Consider the following 9,442-nt stretch of genomic DNA (forward strand, 5'->3'; position numbering starts at 1 on the left):
TAACGTCAAAACAAGATCGCTTTCTCTTTCTTAACTTGAACATGGCGCATGGCGTCTTGATTGTTTGCATAAATAATTGAAAATATAAATACTAAATAATTTTGCATAATCACATGTGGTAAGAGATCCCTTGTATTTTGTTTACTTTAGAGTCATAATTGGTACACTTTCGAAACACACACGATGGCATTTTTTATTTATTTTGGTAAGAACAGGAACTTACGGTGTGGTACGCACGCGATTGCGCACGACGCAGGCCACACGAAGACTAAACACAAGACGTCCCAATTGGGACGTATTTGAGTATTCACAGCGCGAGCGCTTATAACATATCTGCTTTTGTTTTTATATAATATCATTGGGCAACAACTATACAGGGTGGAAAAGTTAAGTGATCTCACTCGATTATTTCTTAACTATACAAGATATTAAAAAACTGGTTACTGATCCTGAAAGTGCTTAATGAGCTCTTTCAAACGGTACCAATAATAAGTTACAGAATAAACTGGATCTATCTGAAAATTCAATGTTTCCAGCTTTCATACTAAATGTATGCCAGACACACAATATTAGAAGTGTAATTTTTTTAATTTAATAATAAATACTTAAAATAAACTCGTAAATTGTATTCTTATTTTAAATTATTAATGAAAAACATTGGTTTTAGGCTTTACTTGCTATAATATTGTCAAGAGATGAGTGTCATGACTGTGGTAGTACTAAATGTATGGAAGAAGGAAACATTGAATTTTTGGTTAGATCCAGTTTATTCTGTAACCTATTATTGATACCATACCATTGGATAGAGCTTGTGAAGCACTTTTAGAATCAGTAATCAGTTTTACGATATCATATGTAGTTTTTAAAATAATGTGACTTTACCAAATGTATGGAAGCTGGAAACATTGAAGTTTCGGATAGATCCAGTTTATTCTGTAACCTATTATTAATACCGTTTGAACCGTTTGATAACCGTTTGAAAAAAAAAATTAACAATATTAACATCACAAATCACAATCACTACTAAGACATCACAAAATAGACGAAACACAGCATTTTGCACAGAATTGGCCGTAAGGATCTATATCCATAGCCGTAAAACTTGTATTAAAAAAAAAGATGACAGTTGACTGCAATATTGAGAAACAGTCAGTGTTGCCAGAAGGTTACTTTTGTAACCTTTTAGCTGATTTTTAACTGCTTTAGTTACTTTTAGGTTACACTAATGAAAAGGTTACTTTTAGGTGATTTTTCGGAATTTGTAGAATTAACTTTTACAGGTTATTCAGTAAAAAAATATTAATAGTGTCAATTTACAAATTATTTAAATTGAAACGTGACACTCAAAATGTTGATGATTTCCAATTAATTTTAACACTTTGTATGAATTTTGGCTGATTGGTAAGATAAGAGTCGAAGATGAAAGTTGTTATAGGTGTACCAGAATCTCATGGCAAATAGGGAAAATAAACTTTGTTGAGAGCAATACTGGGGAAATTGGAATAAACGATCTTGATACTATTATTTTTTTTACTTTTATGACTAATATTAATGAACATGAAGTACGAATATACATTTTAGGTAGGTATGTGTATGAAGAATGTTGTTATAAATAAATCGTATATTACTTTATTATTATGCACCATACTTTTAACTTATCACTTCATTCAGAACTAGAAAACGATTCTAAGAACTCCACTTGCATTTCTTGTTCTTCAATAGATGATCAAGATAAAGAGGTGTTGTAAATAAATTGTTCTTCCAACATTTCAATGGAGAAGTTTCCCGATGTTAAAAAAAACTATATTTCTCTGAATGGGATTAAAATATATGTATACCAAAACTAAAAAGACGGTGAAGTTTTTTTTAAAATCGATCTAGAAATTTCTGGGAAATTAATTATTTAAATTACCTACATACTTATTTTGGCGTGGAATTGGAACAGGCGGTGCCGTTCTTTTTGTATAAATGGCCAGGTCTGGGATATTTAAAAAAAGGTTACAAAATTCTACTAAGAAAGAATCTTGAGTGACTTAAAAAAATAGAAATAGATTTAAAAAAATATGGATCTGTCAACAGCACTGGATCAGGGGTGATTTACTGTTTGTACCCCGAATGACTGTCGTGCGTGAATACAGCGATCAAAACGGCGTGAATAGTTATGCGCAACTTTAGGGCCCTGTAACTTATTTATTTGTAGAGATATTTTCATGATTCTTTCACAATTATTATTAGTTTTACTTATATTTATTTCAAGTTTATTTAAAAGAAATAAATTGGAAACTTCTCCATTATTCAATCTTGCTTGATGAAATCTTTTTCAATTTTCTTTACATGGTCATAACATTTTGACCATTCCTCTGCACCAATTTGTGAGATATACCTGAAAACATCGATAAAGCAGCTATTAAGTAAGAATAAAAAAACATAACCCTCCTTCTGACGCAGTTGGGTAATAAGCTAAATGTATCAAACATTTCAGTCCAACTCACTGTCAACTCGACGGCGCGTTTAGAATCAAAGAATGACTTTGAATTATGCCTTATTTTACAATTCACATTGAAAACAATATGACTAGCTTGAGCTTTTTCGACTTTTTCACAAAAATAACAAATAGTCAAGAAGAGATTACAAAATTTTTGCAACGACTGACAGATTTCATAATTTTCTTTGACAGATGACAATTAAACCATAGACAATTGCCATATGAAAAACACACTTTTCCAATATTTTTGTTTGCCATGAGATTCTGGTACACCTATAGTACGAATCAGCTTTATGAATCAATATGATAATAATATCAATCGCACGTGTGAGGGTTACTTTTTTTTCTATTTCTGGTAATTTCTGACAAGACCCTACTGGCAACACTGGAAACAGTTTAAGTTTAGTTAGTAAAATTATGATTTATCTGTGGTAATTAAATAGATTAATTAGATTTACGAATCTCTGATGGATGAGTGATACCCGACCCGAGGTTTCCGCCAACTGGGACCGCAATCAACTAGGACCGCGGTCCCAATCGCCAGATCAGTAAAAATTAAATACTTTTCTGGGACCATTCATAAAGGACAATGATCAAAAATGTATGGAGTGTGGTCCAAATGTCAACCACCACCTATGTAGTAAAATAGTCTACTAAATACTGATTCATTATAACCAAACCGCAATCAAAAATATGCTGTCAGTAAAAAGTTTAAGACTGAATGAAAAGTCATGTTTTTACCTTTTCATCTGAAAATTAATGTTCTTGATATCATTCTATCCATCGCACATTTCGGATTAATCTATGCATATTATGTCATGTCGCTTAGTGTGCCGTGTTAGATTCTCGCTAAAAGAAAAAAAAAACTCAGAAGAAAGACAACAATATTGGAATTATGGTCGGGTGGTCGCTGCTCCGCCCCTATTGGTTGTAGGGTGATGTTATATAACCTAAAACCATCCTTGATAAATGGGCTATCCATAACAAAAAGAATTTTTCAAATCGGACCAGTAGTTCCTGAGATTAGCGCGTAAACTACTACAATTTTTCATACAGTCATAACTTTTTACTGACAGTTTATTTATTTTTCGTCACATACTGAAAGTTAATCTCTATTTAATGGACCATAAGCCAATATAGGTCTCATTAGTGGTGGACATTTGGACCACTTTTGGTCATTGTCCTTTTAGTACGATACCGATTTTGGAATGAATAATATATTTTTTTAAGTTATCTATGAGTGAACCTAGTCGCTGGAAGAAAAATATTTAATTTTTATCGATCCAGCGACTGGGACCACTGTCCCAGTTAATTGCGGTCCCAGTAGCCGGAATCTACGGCCCGATCGCGAACGTCTTCGCTTTCGCTTCGCGAAGCCCACACTCGGCCTCGTCGGCACGCGCACCGACGATCGCCAAACGGCTAGAGTACCTTCTGTACTCGCCACTCTGCCCGGTGAAGCTGGAAAAGCTCCTCCAGCTACCAGCGCGCGTCCCTTCAAAAAAAAAAAAAAAGCCGGAAACCTCCCCGACCCGACCGTGGATCACCAGTATTCTACTACACAGTAAAGTATAGGGTAAGGTGGGGCACAATGTTACAATGCATATTTCTCCGTCCCTTTCTATTAGTTGTATGATGTTCAGCGGCTCAGTTCAGCAGCTCTTATGAGCTTGACAAACGTGTATACCAACATCATACAACTAATAGAAAGGGACGGAGAAATATGCATTGTAACATTGTACCCCGTGTAACATTGTGCCCCACCTTACCCTACCTAGGTTATTAAAAGTTGATCGATCTGTGATAAATAATTTACCTGATTAATTAGTTTTATGAAGTAGGAATTTTATTTCATTAGTGATACCCGACAAGAACGTAGATCATCGGATTTCTAGTAAAGTGTATCTACCTTAATTATTAAAAATGTTAATTGATCTGTGATAATAATCGAGCTGAATAAAAACATTTTTGATTGTTATTTTAGTATTTCATTCTAGCTATTATATTTCCAAGAATAACCTGGTTTTGCCATGTCTGAATACAGTTTTTTTTTCGGTTTCGGTAAAACCGGTTTTGTGACCCCCTAAATCCCACCCTTACGTTCATATAAAAAGAATGTGCGTAATCTATACGTACATAAGGCACCTAAAATAATAGAGAGGAAAGAATTGATTGTATTGAACAATGAACCGTCTCAGCTATAAAAGACCCACTAAACTGAACTGTCCCACCAAACACATTGATAGGGGGCGCCACCATTGTTCACCTGTACAAGGTTTCCCAAAAAGTACTGTCAAGCCGAAGCCCAGAGGTAGAGTATCACTAGGGCTACCCGAATACTCGATTTTTTCAAGTTATTTATAATTTTCAGATGATAATTATGATAATGATGAAAATCTTTATCATATTTCAAAAACTGGGATAAAATCTATCCTACGTCCTTTCCCGGGACTCAACCATTTCTATGCCAAATTTCATCAAAATCGGTTCAGTGGTTTAGGCGTGAAAGCAAGACAAAGTTACTTTCACATTTATAATATTAGTATAGATGCAATGTTTTTGCCTCGATTAAATAAAATATTGTGATCAAAATAAAAACTTATTATCAAAATATTTTATAGGTTATTAAGTACTCAATACAGAAATCAGCCGGCTCCTAGTCTAAAATTCTTATAATCGAAATTAAATGATTTAAACTACAAATAAAAATGATTCAAACAGTACTAGTTTTTAGGTTCAAATTCGACTGCTCTAGTGGACGCACGGAACGGCAACGTCGCAGTCGACCCATATTATTTGAATTATTTGGCGGGAAAATAGTTTTTGGCTTTTAATTCTGAAACTAAGAGGCCTAGAGATTTGAAATTATGTCTCGTGTGTACTTCAATTATAACGAATTATTTGATCTTTAAAACGCAACTCTAACTTATACGGTTTTAATAATCCACCGTGTGTTACGTGTCACCAGCTTACACATACGTATCGGTTCGTAGTTCGAAAACGGTTCGAAATAAAGCTTTGAAAGAATTGAAGTCGGGTTTTTTTATTCGACTTTAATTTATGAGATATAAAACATTGATGTAGCTTAAATATTTACGAAGATACAGATGTGTAAGCTGGAGACACGGTACTCCAGCTCGCACATAGTTTTTTGATCGTGGTTTTAACAGTATTTGAGCTAAAGTCTTGAAAAGTGGAAAGCCTACTATTTGGATTCGACTGTAATTTGTGAGGTATAATACATTATCGTAGCATAAATATTTACGAAGATACAGATGTGTCAGCTGGAGACACGTGTCCTCAGCTTACACATAGAAAACAACTCATAGTTATGAAGTTCTAATGGCTCTAATTGAATGACTGAGAGGTTTGATGACTCTAATTAGGCTTTTATTGATGGTATACTTGGAATTGCTCTAGGGCCAATGAGGAAGTTGGAGACATTCTCTTGCTAGTGTGATGAGTAATCAACGTTTTTTTTCTTGTTGATTTCTGAACGTAACCGCATTTTGGCTGCCATTTGCTGTATTCTGTCATTCTTTCGATGTTATTGAATTTATGTGTTTTGTTTTATTAATTTCAGCCAAATTAATATTCAAAATAGACGGCTAGTGTTATTACCCTAATTCCCTTTAGGTAAATATTTATTCCTAAGCAAAATGTACCGGAAATCATCAATAGTAAAATGTGAGATTTTGCGTTCTTATTTTAGGTATTCTGAGGCTTTTGTGGTAGAAATAGCTAGTTAATCTAATACAAAATATGCTAGTTTATTCATAATCAGTATTGTAGACAATTTAAGGTTGGAATTTTCCAGGAAAATTGATGATACCTACTCTACTTGACAGATGTCATTGTGTTTGTCAATTTTATCAATGAAATTGTTGTCGTAAAAAGCAAAATATTTGTGTTTTTATAATCACTAGAGTCGTAATTTTAGATTACAACGTCATAATTTTCTACTCTATTTCTTTCCAGTATGATGCAGTGGGACCAAATATTTTTTTCTACATCATTATTCTAGCAGAATTATTTTTATTAACAAGTTGTAAAATGAACCCATTATGTCTTATTTGAGTGCTTCAGAAAATGTGGGGTTAGTATACTTACCAAGGCTCATCTTTTGTGCTCTTTATCATGGTAAATGTTCTTTTTATAATCCATGAATCCATTAACCTTTGTGCCGGAACATTGCCACACCTTCTAGAAACTAATTTTATCGCTTTCAATGAACAATGAAACTTGTAAATGATCCAGTTATGTTTTATTAGGGTAAATTAAAAAGTTATTCTTTAGAGTGTTAAGAATCTTATACAGGGTGTCCCGTAATGTAACGTCAAGCCGGAACTGGGTGTTGAGGCAAGTTGTGCTGGTTATCAGAAAAATATAAAAAAAATTCTATGTGGCATATTTTAAAAATAATAGGCATTTAAAAAAAATCAAAAAATTCTACTCCAGGTGACGGTCCTTTTACTCGTGTTGCCACAAATCTTCACTTTTTCCAAATTTTTTTTTTGTTATGTAACCCTGAATAATGCTTCTCTAAATTGTTATCAAAATTACAAAACCAGCTGCTCCAACTTGGATGAAAAAAATACATTATTCCCAAAAAAAAATATCAAAATAAAAATTTTGCCTAGTTTAAACTGACTGTACTGAAAAAAAATTGTACTACGCGAGTGTGGCAAGTGACGTCATAATTTGGCGCATTTAGTAAGGATTCCAAAATGGTATAACACTTTGTAAAATCTTGCTGTAATTGTCGACAATTTTTGTTTATTGGAAATAATCCCGTTTGTAACTTTATCTACCTTGGTTAAAAATATTATTCTAATGTGCCCAAAATTCAAGTTTCTGGCTTAAGTGAGGTGGAGAAGCCATTTTAAAAGGTATGAGCGGGACGGAGAGGGCCATCTTACCAAGCAGGGATGTTATGGATATCCGTAACCGTAACCGAAACTATCGGATATCCGAAATAAAAAAATGTCCATAACCGTAACCGAAACTGATTCAAAAGTTACGGATAGTTTTGGATAAAGGCCAAACTGCAAAACTCTATTAAATCTGCAGTATACACGCCGCAGCTGCAATGCCGCGCTGCCGATTTCATAGTTTTGCAGTTTGCGGTCTGCGGCCCGTCTTGGAATTGTACCTTAAATCTTAATATTTGTTACCAACTTGTCTGGCATTCGCTGGCACCATCTAATATGTCAGCCTGTTTTACCTTTATCATACATAGGTGTCGTCTTAGTTGGTACATAAAGTAGCTATGTGGGTCACGCTCACGCAGTATCTTGCTATTTGTATTATACCTACATTTTTGAAATTCTAATAATTCCGTAACCGAAATTATCCGAGGCTTTTGGATAATCTGAAATGATTTCATATCCGTGACCGTAACCGAAACCGGTATAATATTATTCTAATATCCGTAACCGTATCCATAACCGAAACTTCATATCCTTATTATCCCTGTTACCAAGTACAAGTGCAGGCAGAGCAGGTAGTAAAGGCGCGCGCGCACGGGTGACTTTTGTCACAGTATGTCAACTACTAATTACTGTCATGGTGACAAAAGTTTATGTGACTGACTGTACGGTAGTCAGTCACAGAAACTTGAATTTTGGGCAAATTAGAATAATAATTTTTACCCAAGGTAGATAAAGTTAAAAACGGGACTATTTCCAAAAAACCAAAAATTGTCGACAATTACAGCAAAAATTTACCAAGTGTTATACCATTTTGGAATCCTTACTAAATGCGCCAAATTATGACGTCACTTGCCATACTCGCGTAGTACATTTTTTTTTCAGTACAGTCAGTTGAAACTAGGCAAAATTTTTATTTTGAAAAATTTTTTGGGAATAATGTATTTTTTTCATCCAAGCTGGAGCAGCTGGTTTTGTAATTTTGATAACAATTTAGAGAAGCATTATTCAGGGTTACATAACAAAAAAAAATTTGGAAAAAGTGAAGATTTGTGGCAACACGAGCAAAAGGACCGTCACCTGGAGTAGAATTTTTTGATTTCTTTTAAATGCCTATTATTTTTAAAATATGCCACATAGATTTTTTTTTATATTTTTCTGATAACCAGCACAACTTGCCTCAACACCCAGTTCCGGCTTGACGTTACATTACGGGACACCCTGTATATTTTAATAAAATTTCCAGGTTCAGTGGTATTCCACAAAATATATCTGATGGGAGCTGCGCGACGCAGTATAAGATGGCAGTTGAGGGCGTGGCGGGGAACTGCAGCAACGAGGTCAACATGTACATACAGGATAGTTCTGGAGACGAGCAGCCCTACATAACACACCTCAACGAAAACTTCTTCCATACCAAATTTAAAATAGATCCCAACGAATTATATACGTTCCATGACTCTGATGTCATAGCTAGCGAAATAACAGTGAGCCATACAGAGGATGCTTTTATTTTTCCTGAAAATGTTGATGTTAAGAATAAAATGTTAGACAGCCCCAGTAAAGAAATTGATCTCATAGAATCACTTACGAATGGGGAGATTAAAGAAGAAATCAAAACTGAGGTTCCTAACGGGCATTATCCACCTATTTCAAAATCGTCATCTCCTATTTTTAAAGATACCAAAGCTCAGAAAAGTAAAAGTCAGGTTTCAAAAGAGATGAGAACAAATTCTCTGAATGAAGTTCGTCGCTCCAGTGTTCATAGTCCGAAGGGGCGAAGTAGTGCTTCATCTCCTGTGGCGGGCAACAAAAGCAGTATTAGTAGCGCTAGTTCCAATCAAGGGAAGACCGCTGCTGTGGCTAGGTCTGTGTCGGAAACTTTCTTGGATGTGTTTAAGAGAGAACAAGGGCTTGTTGAAGGTATACCAGCTACTATCATAAAAACTGAGCCCTTATCAGGCCCTCCCCCTCCTCCTGTTAAAATACCAGCACCAACACCGAAAAAAACTCAAGGAGGTAAGTGTGA

This window comes from Ostrinia nubilalis, chromosome 18, assembly GCF_963855985.1.
Source record: "Ostrinia nubilalis chromosome 18, ilOstNubi1.1, whole genome shotgun sequence".
In the NCBI taxonomy this organism is placed as follows: Eukaryota; Metazoa; Arthropoda; class Insecta; order Lepidoptera; family Crambidae; genus Ostrinia; species Ostrinia nubilalis.